The 16,149-nt window shown below is 45.7% G+C and overlaps 1 pseudogene; it reads left to right on the forward strand.

Annotated features, from left to right (window-relative positions):
• The first annotated feature begins 1,124 nt into the window (after nt 1–1,124).
• Nucleotides 1,125–15,932, forward strand: LOC142046915 (uncharacterized; annotated as a pseudogene).
• Nucleotides 15,933–16,149: the final 217 nt, after the last annotated feature.

The following is a 16,149-nucleotide window of genomic DNA, read 5'->3' on the forward strand; positions in this document are numbered from 1 at the left end:
GCCATAAAGGCATCGTCAGTGCACCTTTAATCTGCCAAAGGCACATTCAACTGTCATCTGACACCTACTCAGCCTGTTGTTGAACCGCTCCTTACTGCTGTCCAGGTGTCCAATGTAAGGTTTCATAAGACATGGCTGTAGTACGTCGGGTCTCCCAGGATCACTATGGGCATTTCAACATCCCCCACTGTAATCTTCTGATTTGGAAAGAAAGTCCTCACTTGTAGCTTTCAGTACAGGCCGGTGTTCCTAGAGATGTATGTGTCATGCACCTTCCTGGACCACCCCCCACTGATGTCAGTGAAATTCCCATGGTGATACCACATTTAGCCAATTGCAAGACTGGGCCCCACTGTCTCTGCCCCAGATTAGACGAGGAGTGGCTTTCTCGGAGATATATTGGGCACTTCCACCATCTCTTCTGCATATCCTTGGCACATGGTGGGTTTCTGGGACTCCTTCAGGCTCATCATTCCCTTGCTGGGTGCTGCAGAGGGTCCCTCTGCAAGGGGTTTTGGGTGCCAGTGGAGGATGTGGTCCTGGGAGTCGTGCAGACTCCTCATGGTCACTTGGAGGGAGAAGGAGGTGCTCCCCCTCAGCAGCACCCTGAGTGGCAGCCAGAGGAGAAGGAAATGGTAGCTGTTCACAGAGAGGAGCAGTGTTCATGGCAGCAGGCAGTCTCTGAAGTTGTTTGGCCATCTGTTCTAGCAGCCTCTCCATTAGGGAATGCTCCTGTTCACTATGGTGTGCCTCCTGCTCTAGGAACTGATTCATCAGTGTCTCTTCCTGCTGAATGCCCGATCCTCCTGTGCCCTGAGGAGCTCAAACTACTCCTGGTTCATGCCAATGAGCAGCTCCTCCAGAGTCTTTCTCTGTCTGCCTCTGCTGTCTCTAAAGTGCTGCTGCTGCCCTTCTGGCAGAATGTTTTCCCTCTCCCCAGTGGAAGGCCCTTCCAAATCTAAGATAAGGGTGGCATTATGGGTTTTTTTTTCCTTTTGGAAGAAACCAAGAAATTCCCCTACATAACATATCTTTGCTGTGGAAGGCCACAATATTGTTACTTTCCAGCATTCCAGGAATGTGACTGTTAGTCTAGCTTTGGTTCTCAGAAAACTTTTGCAGACATGGGGAAGAAGCAGAGGCTACTAATCGTAAGATATATACAATAATGTTTTCTTTTAATTAAAATTGTCAAGTGTGTCAATGGGAAGGTGGCAGTTCCTTCCGGGGGCTATATTACCTGTTTGCAGATTTCTTCTTTTAAAGGCCAACATTTGGAGACCACATCAGTTTTCAAGGTACCAGAATGAAAAAGAGAGATGGCTTTCCAGTCCTTTGGAGGAAATATGGAAATCTATGCCAGAGAGATGTTTCTGCTAATTGTCACCCCTCTACATATTTCTGAATGGAGGGTGTTGGTCAGCTATGAAGGAGGATCAAACAGAATTCCACTGCTGTTCAATCTCAACACCCACTATGCCAGAAATTTGCTTGCAGGACAGAGACAATGTGAAGACTTATTGACTCTATTCTCAGCTAGCATATAGAGTTTCCGTGCAAAGGGAGATGCGAACCTCAAAAACTGTCCACCCTACCCACCACCCTCAGGCATTACCAGAAAATCCTGCCCCTGTGCCTGCCTATCAATAGTGAAATGGACAGGGAAAGGAGTCACACCACAACTTTATTTTGTTCCCTGGAGTTTCAGATCGTCAAGCCGCTGGCCTCTCTGCAGCAAAAAAACACCACACTGTATTTATCCAATTGCCAGAGTGCCTCCTCCCCCCTGTTTCCACCATTGTGTGCAGTATGGGTAGGTGCAGGCAGAGGACAGATAGCTGAAACAGGGATGGTAAAAAAATTTTAACCTTCCAAGGGAGAAAGGACTGGGGGAACTAGCTTTTTTCTCAGACAAAACAAAGTGTCCCCTTCCTTTGACCACCCAAACTCTCCCCCAGCTCCACTTTGTATGAGGATGGTAAAATTCTGGGGAGAGGGAGAAGCACTGCAACTGTGTAATCTTCCAGCTGGTACTAACTTTAAACAAACTATTGTAAGTTTTCTACAACCTGTCTCATTCCCAACCAGGACCTTTCTAAACAAACACACTCCCTTCCCCCAGTCCACAGGACACTAGGGCCATTGCTGCATACATGCTGGCCGAGAATTGCACAGACACAGGGTCACAATTGTTCATTAATAATCTGTTTTATTAATCTGTCAAATGCATATAGTGATTCATTATAAATCAATAAAATCATTGATTTATAACCAGGTCTTACTCGGGGTTCATGTAAGATTGAAGCAGAGTGGGGGCTGGGCTTAAAATCAGGAATGTAGCACCAGAATGAGAGGTGATATTGGCCGGGGTCCATTGTAACTTACCTGCCTTGGGTTCTGGCTCCTGCCATGGCTCAGGGTAGTCCATGAGCTCATCAGGTGGGGCTTCCTCAATTGGCTCCTACATGTAGAGGTGCAGGATCACATGCTCCTTGTCCTCCAGGCAGGGCTGGCTCTACCATTTTTGCTGCCCCAAGCCATTCGGACTGCTGAAGCAAAAAAAAAAAAAAAAAACGCTTGGACTGTGCCACCCCAAGAATGGACAGAATGCCACCCCTTAGCATGTGCTGCCCCAGACACGTGTTTCTTCCCCTGGTGGCTGGAGCCAGCCCTGCCTCCAGGTCTTCCAAGGCATCCTCCATGATCCCTGCTGCCTCCTCACCGAAGTCCTCATCAGGATCCCATTGGTCAATAAGGGCAGCAGGGATGAGGAGGGGATCATGATTCATAAGCCACTTCAGGATCTGTACTGTGAGCCTATTACAGCACTGGGTCCTGCTTATCATAGAAGGGGCATGTACAATGAGCCACCCTGGAGCGACTGTTGGAATCTTCTTCCCTCTTGTGCTTGATGTGTTCCCAGCACTGGGCCAGAATCTGCTCCAGCCTCTGTGAAATTTCCTAGTACGCATGTAAGTTCCTGCTGCTCCAGAAGTCATGGAGGATGGTGTACTCTGATCACACACCGATCAGCATCAGGGAGTGGGGCTGTTTTCGGAGCAGAATCCATGTTCACCTGTATTGATCAAAAGAGTGCAGTGGAAAGCTGTTCTGAGGTGATCAGCGCAGCTCACTACTACCTGTGACAAGGAGGGATAAAGACCTTTATAGAATGTGCCAGGATCAGACAGAAAAGAGTTTAGTGCTTTGTGGGAATGGGGCAGAAAGGAGGACAATTGAAACTTGAGGCCTGGTACATGCCCTTTACCCCACACTGCACATTGGCACAGGTTTGGGACCATACCACAGCCCAAGGCATGTACTTACTTATCCCCCTTGAGCATGCTAGCTTACTCACCTTCAGACACTTGCGTGAGGGATTTAGATGTGGCCAATAGGGAGGTTATGGCACAACCACAGGAATTGACATGTACAGTTGCCAGATGTAGCCCTACTGTAATCAACAACCCCAGCAATTGGGTATTTTTTGGAAGCCTCCCATCTCTTGACTACACACCATCTTGCTTAGTTTGTGCTAAGAGACTGGCATGTAATCTAGTATATACAGGCTGTATCTGTGTACTTTGCAAACTTGCTAGGTAATGTTGGAAAAAAATTGAGTGTTCCATACCAGTAAGTGACTAAGTAGCTCTATCAAGATCTATTTGCTTCCCATACTTAACAAGCTCTATCCAGTGTGTTTGGGAAACTTTTCAGATCCTTGAACCAGATTCTATGGTATACAGAGCTTACATATTCTACAGGCATACGTCAGAATTTGTCATTTCCTTTGAACCAACGAGTAAGGCCATGTCTACACTAGAGACCTTACAGCAGCACAGCTGAACCGATGCAGTTGCGCCGGTGTAAGATCTCCTGTGTAGCCACCATAGGCACTGACTCCATGGGTGCTCCAAGGCTGGAGCACCCACAGAAAAAATTAGAAGGTGCTTAGCACCCATCGGTAGCCAGCTCCTCTCTTCCCCCCAGCCCTTTCACCCATCAATAGCCCCGCTGATCAACTCCTCCCCCTCCCTCTCAGGGCCTCCCATCTGCCGCGATCAGCTGTTCCTCAGCATGCAGGAGGTGCTGAGGGGAGGAGAAATGGAAATGGGGCCCACACAGGGGAGGCAGTTGAACTGGGCGGGAAGAGGTGGGGTGGGGGTGGGGTTTGGAGGAAGGGGTGGAGTAGGGGTGGGGCCTGGGGCAGGGGTTGAGCACCTCTGATGAAAGGAGGAAGCTGGTGCCTGTTGTAGCTGCTGTACACTGACAGGAAAGAGAAATAAATTAAACCACGCCCAATGAGTGGTGGTACCTGTGTCAGCGGGAGACTGTCTCCTGCCAACATAGCACTGTCCACACCAGCGCTTCTGTATGTGTAACTTATGTCACCCAGGAATATGTTTTTTTAACACAACATAAGTTATACCAACAAAAGTGCTAATGTAGACATAGCCTAAGATAAATTGTGCCTCCTCATTGGGAGGCATACTAGAGTGGAAAGGGGATACAGGGAGTTTTCTTCTTAGCCCACATGTACAGAGGCTTCCATTGCTGGGGATATAGGGTTACCAAAGCACTGATAACCACAAGTGGGAATTTGATTTTTGTGGATGTAGTTTCTCCAAAATAGCTACTTTGGAAGGAGTATGGGCCTGTTATGCAAATATAGCAAGGGACTATTCCCATCATGTTCTCCCCAGGAAGCATTAAATATTTCAAAGGCATAATTCCTCCAGGTCTCTAGTAAACAAACTATAGCTGTACTACAATGCAGTCCAGCAATGCCCCCGACACTTCCCCATACACCTTCTATCCTAGGAGTGGGGCACAGGAAATATTACATTGCAAGAGATGGAGTGTTAGCTCTAGAAAACAAAATTCCAATTTGGAAACTAATTTCATCCTGCAAACTTGAAACAAATGCCCAGGGGATATTCCTAGAGGGCTGTTACTCCTACTTTCAGTCCCTCTTTTCACTGTTGAAGTGATGTAAACAGGCATAGGTGTAACAGAGAATTATGACGAATGAGTTTGGACTGGAAGGACTGCACAAGCCTTCCTGAACAAGTTATCTATATTCATTAACACATTCTCAATTAAAAAGTTTTCTGAAAAGACCACCATGCACATTACACCTTCTTCACTGCAGACAACTTGAATTCACATGCTAATCAGTCTTGGTCCTTTATGCACGATGCAATTCACTTTCCTAACAGTACCTAGTGAAAAGGAAACCGGGTTTTTCTCTTGTTTCAATGAAGATGTGACTGATATAGTCAGACACACTTCGATTATAAAAGGAAATATTTTTATGGGGTGACTTCTTGTTAATCAACTTACTGCTAATGAATTACACTAAAATGTTCTGCTGTTCTTATTTTTACTGATAACCTATAAACATTTACAGTACAAGCGAAGATTTAGATTTTCAAAATAAAGTTAGAGTGGGAGCCGTGTTAGTCTGTGTCAGCAAAAACAACGAGAAGTCCTTGTGGCACTTTAGAGACTAACAAATTTATTTACGCATAAGCTTTCATGGGCTCGAACCCAAACTCACGAAAGCATATGCTCAAATAAATTTATTAAAATAAAATTAGTATCTTTGGACCATGACATCAGTTTTTATGGCATTTCAGTCTATTTTAACTACAATTAAAAGCATTTTCTAAAAAGAACGGTGTCTAATTTCTGTGCTAAATCAAACCAGACAGCAGTGGATATTTTTACTTAAAACTGGAATATCATTAGAGTGAGCACAAGGCAGAATTGTAAGACACAACATAGCAAACAAACAAACAAAAACACACATTACTACAAAGTTATGGTTGAGAATTTAACCACATAGAAATCAGGAAATTCAAAGTTATACTTCCCTGGGTAACTACTGCTTGGCCTACTTACATATAAGTACCACTAAGTATGTTGTTATAACGCAGAGTCTTTTAAATATATATTTTATATAAAATATGCAAGGCGAGTAAATTATAGCTTCTATGAGAACCACAATTTTGAAATACCTGACATCAATTAGATTAAATTTTCAACACACATTTTACATAGAATTTAATCGGATTCAAAAAAAGAAGAGGGTGCAGAGGAAAAATCTCAAGATCAAAATGCTCATCCTCTGCAAAAGTATTATGTTCAACATAATGCCAAGGGCTTGGAAAGACATGTTAGGGATTGAATTCCTCCACTGTGTGGTATCAAGGAAATTGTTATCTATAACCCAAAGGGAAGACTGTGCCATGGCAGCATCTGGCACCTGATCCAATGTGGTGAAATTAGAGCAAAGTGAGGGAGCTCAGCAAACCCCAAGAGGTACTTTGCAGAGTTGGGCTCCAGGAGTACTTGGATCTCTTTAGTTTGGATTTACAGGATAGAGACTACACTCAGCATTTTGATTTATGATGTCTGGAGATGGATACTGATCAGATGCCCACACCGATATTGGTTCCTTAGAGCTATCAGCTGTTTTTGATACCATCAAGCCTGAATAATTTGCAGACTCTCACATCCACTCTTGCATTACTCCATCCTCTTTCTGCAGCCAATCTCTTCTGGGGGTGGCCTTTAAAAAGTCACTGATATCTGGGAGCTCTCCCCATAACAGCCCAGTATCAACACCAGCAGGGCAACAAAGAGAGTCCTGCAGCGCCTTTCAATACTTCCCTAACTCTCATTGGACTGCTACTGATTTGTCTGGGAACTCTGGGAGCCAGTGGCTCCATCATCCCTGTGGGCCTCTCCACCTCCAGGAGCAGCCAGTCTTTCTTGGTGTGAGCACTAACCAGTCCTTTTTCTCACAGAATAGTCCTTACACTGACCCTAGCAGAGTGGGAGGCACTCACTGTCTCTAGCCTCTCCTGTGATGTCATCAAATTTCTCACCCAGTTTATCTGATCTCAGACCCTTATATCACACTTGGTTTGGCCTAATCAATTGCCCTAACAGTTGTGATGTCTCCGTTTATTTTGATTTTTCTTGTCTTCACCATTCTCCCTTTTCTTCCCCTCCCCTTCTCCCCATCTAACCTCCCTTCTATCCACATACCTCATCTCCTGTCACATTCCTTTACTGAACTGATTTCCATTCCCCTTCTGGGGATGTCCTGTAAACTAGAAGCTTAACCAATTATGGGTATTGAGTTGAATTTGATGAGGCAAAGATTAGGATAAATACATACTGCAGTCCTTCAAACTTATCTTTGCTTGCCTCTAAAAACTGTATAGCCATACTTATCAGTTATCCTGGGCCAACCAAGACAAAATATCTTACCCCCTCATCAATATAAACCCTCAAAAGCTACTTCAAAAGAGTTACTTATATATCTTTTTCAATCATTTTCAGTCTTGGTAAATGCAGGGCATTCAGTAGATACACGATTCCTATTTTGGTTTGACATTTTTCTATTCATTGAGTAAAGAAGAATAGTCTTAATTTCTGTTCACTATCTTTGGTTTCTTTCTTCTTTGGGGGGGAAGTGGGTTTCAGGAGCGGGGCTGGCTTCTATACTCCAGTATAAATAATGATTTCATAATTATTTCTGATCTAACCCTTTCAAGATTTCATGTGATTCTGTCACACTGAGGAAGTGAAAGAACAGTGATAAGTTTGTGAATAGATTTGGATACCCCCAGGACTCAGAGTGGAGAAAATCTAGGTCTACACAGTCATTTTCTGAGATGAAGATTTCAGGCACATAAGCTTCTGGAGCCCTCATTAATAACAAGGAGCATTCTTTCATAGGATCTGTCTCTGGAAGAGACACTTTGTGCCCTGTTCTGGGAAAAAGACAGTAGCAAACACTAGCGGTGACTATTAAACCGAGGGGATTAGAAACAGCAGCAATAATAACATTAATTAAGAGAAATAGAATCTTAATTTGTTTAACATGGTAAAGCTAGCTGAGTGGAAAACAAAAGGATTTGATTTGATTGATATCTGCAAGACAAATAGACAAGCTAAGAGGCCTAAACATAAATATATTTCCCTGCGTTACCAGATGTATAGTTCCATGGAAACAAACACTGAGACATGAATTTCAAAATGCTAGAGGGCATTTCTACCTTATAAGCATAAAAAAGAAGGAAAGTAAGTATAAATGTCACAGAAGCAACAACTCAAATATAAAGAGCACGCATTGTGTTTAAATCTTATGGATAATGTGCTAAAGATTATGTTGCACACTAATAAATAACAGTGCACGTTTTAAAGTGGCAATGTGTAAATCATGCCACAGGAACCAAAAATGTTAAATGGTTTTAGGTTAAATGATAATCTAACTAGTATATCTTCTGTTGAGTCACATGTGGTGTAATTCCCACTCATGTTAAAGAGACACTGTCAAATTAAAAATAACTTTCTCAATTTTTTAGTAATCATAAGTAATATCTAAGGCTCCAATCCCTCAAGTGAATCTGGGTCGGCAGAACTCCTGCACCTTGGCAGAATCCCCATGACTACATGGGGCAGGCCTAGGTCTACTCCAATTAAATAGATTAAAGAAAACATTATTTTTTACCCAATACTTTTCTAGTTTGCATACTTTGACAGCACTATTTTAGTCTTACTGCTCTCTAATCAGTCAGCGTTCCTGATTGTTTGTCTGGGTTTTTCCCACCAACACAGGGAGATAAAAATATTATAAAAATAAAAGGAAAATACAATTGTTTAATCTTCCAAATATAATGAGAACTTGTGAGAAAATACAGTACTTGAAACTCATTTATAGAAATGACATAGAAGTGGTAAAATCATCAACAGTTATGGGTATTATCTGGGAGGAGTAGGTCACTGAGGAACTTCCCTCATTTTTGACTCTACTTCTACACCTTCAAAGGCCACACTTTATGGAGACTTTCCCAACTAGGGAAGAGATCTGGATGGAGCTCCTTCCGGAGGCAGTCAGTCCTTCTCCAAACTTCAACCCAAGCAAGTCACTAGAGAATGATAAAGTGCAGCCTCCACTGAGAATCCTGGCCCAAATCCTCAAAGGTGTGGGAGTTAGGCACCTACATACCTTTGAGGAGCTGACTCCCAGTCTTTCCTGACCTGGGAATAGGGTTGCCAGGCCTCCAGGATTGTCCTGGAGCCTCCAGGAATTAAAGACTAATCTTTAATTAAAGATTATGTCATATGATGAAACCACTGGGAATACGTCCAAGCAAAATTGACAACCCTACCTAGGAAGCAAGGGATCAAACTCAAAGCCAAAGCTCTGATAAGCCTATGTATAAGTATTTTCTTCAACACATTCCCAATACCTGAAAACAATTGGGCTAGATATTGAATCCCTCCCTTGTCTTGTGTACTAAACTGGGCACTGAACTCCCAATTCAAACATGTACAGGATCAGAATCGGCAATGGAAGCTCTTCAGTGTGACAGTTATCTAACCGTAGACGTTGCCTGCCGTATTGGGAACCAACTATATTATAATTTATTATCTTTACTCACTGCTGTAAACTGGCTCTGGGTGCACATCTTGTGTGTCAATTTGCCTGCACTTCACTGGTCTATATTTGTGCACCAAGCTTTCCAAGACATGCTTATATGTTAGTTCCCACAGAACTCTTCTGAATTAAAATAATAATGCTTTTAATCAAAGGAAGGTATTTGTGGAGGAAAGGGGACAGAGATGGGGGATAAGTGAAATTTCTCTAAAATTCAAATAGACAAGTTAGCAACAATTAGGAGGAGCACTTTCCTAAAAGCAGGCACCATGTGCTGTAACCTGATGCAAATAATTGTTCCAGTAGCAGTTATGTCTTCAAGCAATTCCTGAACCTTCACAATAAAGATTTTCAGATATATTTGTTTATGACTGTGACTTACTGAATAATACAAACAATGTAGCAGTATAACAAGCATGAAGCAGGACAAGAAAAATACGATTAATATCAGGATCCAAAGTCTAATTTGTATATATGTCCTCAAATCACCCTTTGCCTCTAAGTTACACATTTGAAATCAGGAAGACATAGCCCAATTTTCATTACCTTTGGCTGCTCAGCGGTGTATTTTATATCTAATATAAAATGCTTGCAAATGTTTCATTCATATAATACACTGCTGAGAATCCAAATATATATAGATTTTCTTTGGTAGAATCACCAAATTAGTGGTTGAAGGGAACGCAGTAGATGTAATACAGATTTAACCAGAACATTTGATATGGTGCCTCACAAAGCCTTAACTCTCAAAATTAATTCAAATTAGCTTGGATGTAAAAATTGCCATGCAAACTGAAGGCACTAAGCATAACCAATCTATGTTGTTTGCAGGGTTGTTGTAGTTGTGTTGGTCCCAAGATATTAAAGAGACAAGGTGGGAGAGGTGATATCTTTTATTGGATCACCTTCTGTTGGTGAAAGAGAGAAACTTTCGAGCTACACAGAGCTTTTCTTCAAGCCTGGGAAAGATACTCAGGCTTTGTCTACACTTAGAGTTTTGCAGCGCTGGCAGTTACAGCTGTGGTCGTACAGATGTGTACGGCCAGCGCTGCAGTGTGTCCACACTGACAGCGACCAGCGCTGCAGTGTGTCCACACTTGCACCAGTTGCAGCGCTGCTGTGAGTGGTGCATTGTGGGCAGCTATCCCACAGAGCACCTCGTCCCATTTTGTCGCTGTGGGTTGTGGGAAGGGGACGGAAGGGTGCGGGTCATTCCGCTTCCTGTTCCAACGACCCGTCTGACCAGGAATCGGACCCCCACGCCTAAGAGGGCCCGCACCTTAGGCACCTTTTTAACTTACCCCGTCCCCAGCTGCGGTCTGCTCCATGGTCCACGCTCCTTTGAGTGAAGCGCCGGCGGGAGCGTGACATGGCCTCTGTCCTCCCAGCTAGAGCTCCACCGGGCTGCGGGCTTGCACGCCCGGCCGGGGCTCCAGCCATAGTGGGTGCGGGCTTTGTCGCGCTCCGGCCAGGAGAGCGGAGTCACGGAGCTTGCCACGTCTCTGACCGGCTCCAGCCGCGGAGAGCGGAGTCGCGGAGCTTGCCGCGCTCTGGCTGGAGTGCGGCAAGGCCGGCAGCTCCGCCGAAGCGCGGCCCCAAGCCCCCACTCTCCCGTCTGGAGCTCCAGCTAGAGCGCGGCAAGGCCGGCAGCTCCGGCTGGAGCGCGGCAAGCCCCGCTCTCCGTCTAGAGCCCCGGCTAGAGCGCGGCAAAGCCCGCGACCCCGGCTGGAGCTCTGAGCCCTTTAATAGCCCCCCTGAGCCCTGGGCAATGAGGGGGGTATTTAAAAGTCCTGGGGCTCCAGCTGCCTCTGCACCCCAGTCCTTCAAATAGCCGCCGGAGCCCCGCCTCCCTCTGCATTCCCAGCGCTCCCGCGGCTATTTAAAAGGTCCCCGGAGTAGAAGGGGTTTGGGGCTACTAAAAGGGCTGGGGTTCCAGCTGCTCTGCTGCACCCCGTGACTTGCCATACCAGTCCGGCCCCCCCCTGCCTGCAGCCAGCTCTGCACCCCGTGCCCACAACACCTCTGCCAAACACCAGTCCTGTCTCCAGCCAACCCTCTGCCACACACCCCTGCAGCCCTGCCCAAAGCCAGTCACCCCCACACACTGCTGCCCGCACCAGCCTCGCACACTCGCCAGCCCGCACCCCCTGCCCTGTTTCCAGTCAACCCCTGCTGCAACCACTGCCTGAAGTCAGCCCACCCCACACCCCTTGTCTCCAACCGAGCCCACATCTCTTGCCTGCCTGCAGCCAGACCCTACCTCCAGTCAGCCCTGCCCTGCCTTCAGCCAGACCCATGTCCAACTGCTGCCCTGCAGTTTCCAGGGCATTAACCCCTGCAGGGAGCAGCTGGAACCAACACATGTGCACACCCCAGGGAGTGGCGGGACCCACACATGTGAAAACAGCAGTCATTAATAACCAATCAACAGCATATATGATGCAATGTATAAATTTTATTATTCATATAGTTATGAAAGTATAAATAATACATGAAAGAAATTAGAGGCTTTTTTTTCCACTTTTTTTTAAGTCATCCGCCGATCTGTGCTTCTCTGGTAGTCAATTCCTTTCTCTTGGCAGCCTTCCCTTTATCTGGCAGCCTGTTCCTTCATGGTTCCTTATCCTCCAGTCTTGCAACTTTTATTTTGTGGAATACAGATTCATAACTGCTTTCACATCTCTTCTTAGTCTTCCTTGTTTTTTTTCTTAAGCTTTGCTGTCTTCAGAGAGTCTGCACTGATGGAGCAGTATTCAAGGTCACTTTAAAAAAAACACAGAGAGATAAACTGTAATTACAGAGCCTGCATTGTTTTTAAGAGTTTTGTAGCATCATTTACACATTCTGAGCAGCACAAGAAAGGCCGCAGCTGCAGATAGAGATGGCGAGTTTCCCACACATGGCTCACAGTGGAAGCGGGGGCTGCCACGTGGTCACCTGGGAAGGGGTGGGGTGGGGGTTGCTTCACTGTGGAAGCCATGGGTTTCTGTGACTTGTGGAAAGCAAAGAGCAGCTACAAGGAAATAACACTGAACCCTACACCACATCTGCCACAGCAGCTACTCTCAGAGCCATCTTGCACACGCAGCTCACCTGGGAAGGGGTGGGGTGGGGTTGTTCACTCTGGAAGCCATGGGGGTTCTGTGGCTTGTGGAAAGCAAGAGCAGCTACAGGGAAACATGGGCTATTCCACATCTAGCATGCTTGCAGGCAGCCATAGCCCCCCTGCTCCAAAAATTTGCATCCTTATAATAAAAGCTTCTTACAGGAACAGGCTTCCTCTGCTGGTTCCACGCTACCAAGTCCCAGCAGCTGCGACTCTAGCTTTTCCTGGCTGGAAAATAGCTCGCCTGCATGACTCGGGAGTCTCCAAACACCTCAGTAGCCTCCCTCTCGGGTTCCTCTACAACCTCCCCCTCCTCTCCAGGCTCTGAGCCAGGCAGTGGAGTGCGAAGCGATGACCAGAAGAAGCTAAAAGGAATACGGGATAAGTTCTAATACCTGGAGGCCATAAACGCTGGTGAGTGTCCACACCTTAATGACAGCGCCTGCATCACCAGCGCTGGTCTCGCTACACCGGAAGCAGACCCAGGTGTACAGCCAGCGCTGCAAACAGGGAGTTGCAGCGCTGGCTGAGCTTTTAAGTGTAGACACCTGCTAAGTTGCAGCGCTGTAACCCCCTCGCCAGCGCTGCAACTTGCAAGTGTAGCCAAGCCCTCAGAGTGTTACAGTTAAATACAAGTTGCAATACATTATTTAGCATAATTAGTTAACACTATTCTAAGGGACAATTGAAGGAGAAGTGGTCTGTTAACACTCCTGCAGTCATTGGACAAAACATGAAGGGTTAGTGGCTGACAGATTGTTGTAATAAACCATAAATCTGGTATCTTTGTTAAGACTATGGTTTTTAGTGTCTAGCAAAATTGTGAATTTAAGCTTCCAGGCTCATATTTTGAAGGTGATGTGCAGCTTTCCTTTGACAATAAAGACTGAGAGGAGAGGTCAAATATAAAGTGATCATTTTGTGAGAAGCATTCACCCCCCAGGTGATGTGGTCTTTTTGTCTTATTTTTCTGTGTGAGTTCATTCGAGAGCATGGTGATTATCTGATTTCACCCACATAGTTGTTACTGGGGAATTTAGTGCACTGGGTAAGGCACAGCACGTGTTGTGATAAGCATGTGTAGGACCAATGGATCTTGAAAGGGTGTTATGGGTGAGGAGTGGATATATGTCTGCAGGTTTTGCATCTATGGTTCTGGCAGGGATTGCTACCTCTTTGAGTAGAGGAGTCCTGACAGTCTTAAGTGTGTTAAGATACATGTCCCAGACTTTCTCCTTGGAGCATATTATATGGTATCTGAGGGCCTGGCTAGATAACAGATTTCTGGTGTGTTTGGGGCAGTTACTGGATCTGTGAAGGTTAGTGTGGTGTTCTGTGGGTTTCCGAATCCGTGCTATCAAAACTGCGTTCCAAAAGACAGAATGCCAAAACATTTGAAAAAATCTCCAAAGCCATGATGGACAGAGGCCACAGCAGGGACTCAACACAGTGCCGCGTGAAACTTAAGGAGCTGAGACAAGCGTACCAGAAAACCAAAGAATCAAATGGATGCTCCGGGACAGAGCTGCAGACATGCCACTTCTACGCTGAGCTGCATGCAATTCTACAGGGGGCCGCCACCATTACCCCACCCCTGTTCGTGGACTCTGATGATGGGGTATTCTTATTTGCCATGCCTAAGGATTTTGTGGATAGGGAAGATGAGGAGGAGGACAAAGCTGAGGAGAGCAGGATTTTTTTCTCACCCTGACTGAAATATCCTCGCAGCCCTCCCAAGGTGGTATCCTGGACCATGAAGACGTAGAAGGGACCTCTGATGAGTGTACCTTTGTAAATATAAAATATGGTTTAAAAGCAAGCATTTTTAATGATTAATTTGCCCTGAGGACTTGGGATGCATTCGTGGCTGGTACAGCTACTGGAAAAATCTGTTAACGTGTCTGGGGCTGGAGCAGAAATCCTCCTGGGACATCTCCATGAAGCTCTCCTGGAGGTACTCTAAAAGCCTTTGCAGAAGGTTTCTGGGGAGAGCAGCCTTATTCCATCCTCCATAGTAGGACACTTTACCATGCCATGCTCGTAGCAAGTAATCTGGTATCATTGCATGACAAAGCCTGGCAGCGTATGGTCCTAGTGTTTGCTGGCGTTCAAGTAACATCCATTCTTTATCTCTCTGTGTTATCCTCAGGAGAGTGATATCATTCATGATAACCTGGTTGAAATATGGGAATTTAATTAAAGGGACATTCATAGGTGGCCATTCCTACTGGGCTCTTTGCCTGTGGCTGAAAAGAAATCCTCCCCGCAGTTAGCCAAGCAGAGGTGGAGGCACGCATTGGCGCTGAGCTGTTTGCATTTGGCTAGCAGGATTCTTCCCTGATACCAGCCACGTGGTTGGGGGAGGGTTAAAGCAATCATTCCAGAGCAAAGGATGTAGGGGGGGAGCTTCAAGTTGAGCTGTTCGCGTTTGGCTAGCAGGGATCTTCCCTGAAACCAGCCACGCGGTGTGGTGGAGGAAGGGTTAAAGCAATCATCCCAGAGAAAAGGATCTGGGGGGTTAGTTTGATTTCTGCTGCTGCACGTTAACACAAAAACCGCAGCCCTAAATAAACAATTCAATGGGCTTTGCTTGGTATGGAAAAGGAGAGCGCTGCTGTTATGAAGGTTGCAGAAGCCGAAAGACTATGGCCTACCATGGCCACCTGCAAGCCAAATTCTGTTGCCCGGCGTGTTTGATCTCTAACACCAAAACCGCTGGCACTCAATATAAGATGCAAAAAATGACTGTGTACTGAAATTACATGTGCTATGTAAGGTGAGTCCTGTTATTCAGCGTGAAAGAGTATACCCATTGTTCTGTAAAATGTATCTTTTTAAATACTTCTCTCCCTTTTTTTCCTCCCACAACTGCAAATGTTTCAAGCCTCCCTCCTCTGTCCCAAAGGCTATCTCAGATAAGGCGGCGAAAAAAACACGGGCGCGATGAAATGTTCTGTGAGCTCATGCGGGCATCCCGCACTGAAAAAGCTCAGCAGAATGTGTGGAGGGAAACAATAGCACAGTACAGGAAAGCAGCCAGTGAACGTGAGGAGAGGTGGCAGAATGCAGTGCTGGGGCTACTGCAGGAACAAACGGACATGCTCCGGCATCTGGTGGAGGTTCAGGAATGTCAGCAGGATCAGAAACTGCCACTGCAGCCCCTGTTTAACCTCCCTCCCTCCCCCCCAAGTTCCACAGCTGCCTCCTCACCCAGATGCCCAAGAACGTGCGGGGGGAAAGCTCCGGGCACCCAACCACTCCACCCCAGTGGACTGCCCAAACAGCAGAAGGCTGTCATTCAACAAGTTTTGAAGTGGCCTTTTCCTTTCCTCCTCCCACACCCCACCCGGGCTACCTTGTGAGTTATCTCCCTATTTTTATAATCAATTAATAAATAATACATGGTTTTTAAATGATAGTTGATTGAAAAGTACTCCTTACGGTTTATGTACTGGCTGCCCTGGTGGTCCAGTCCCAAGATAGGGATATGTGTTCCATCTATAGCCCCACCACAGTTAGGGAATCCCATTACAGCAAAGCCATCTACTATGACATGCATACTTCCCAGAGTTACTACCTTTGATAG

This window comes from Chelonoidis abingdonii, chromosome 5, assembly GCF_003597395.2.
Source record: "Chelonoidis abingdonii isolate Lonesome George chromosome 5, CheloAbing_2.0, whole genome shotgun sequence".
In the NCBI taxonomy this organism is placed as follows: Eukaryota; Metazoa; Chordata; order Testudines; family Testudinidae; genus Chelonoidis; species Chelonoidis abingdonii.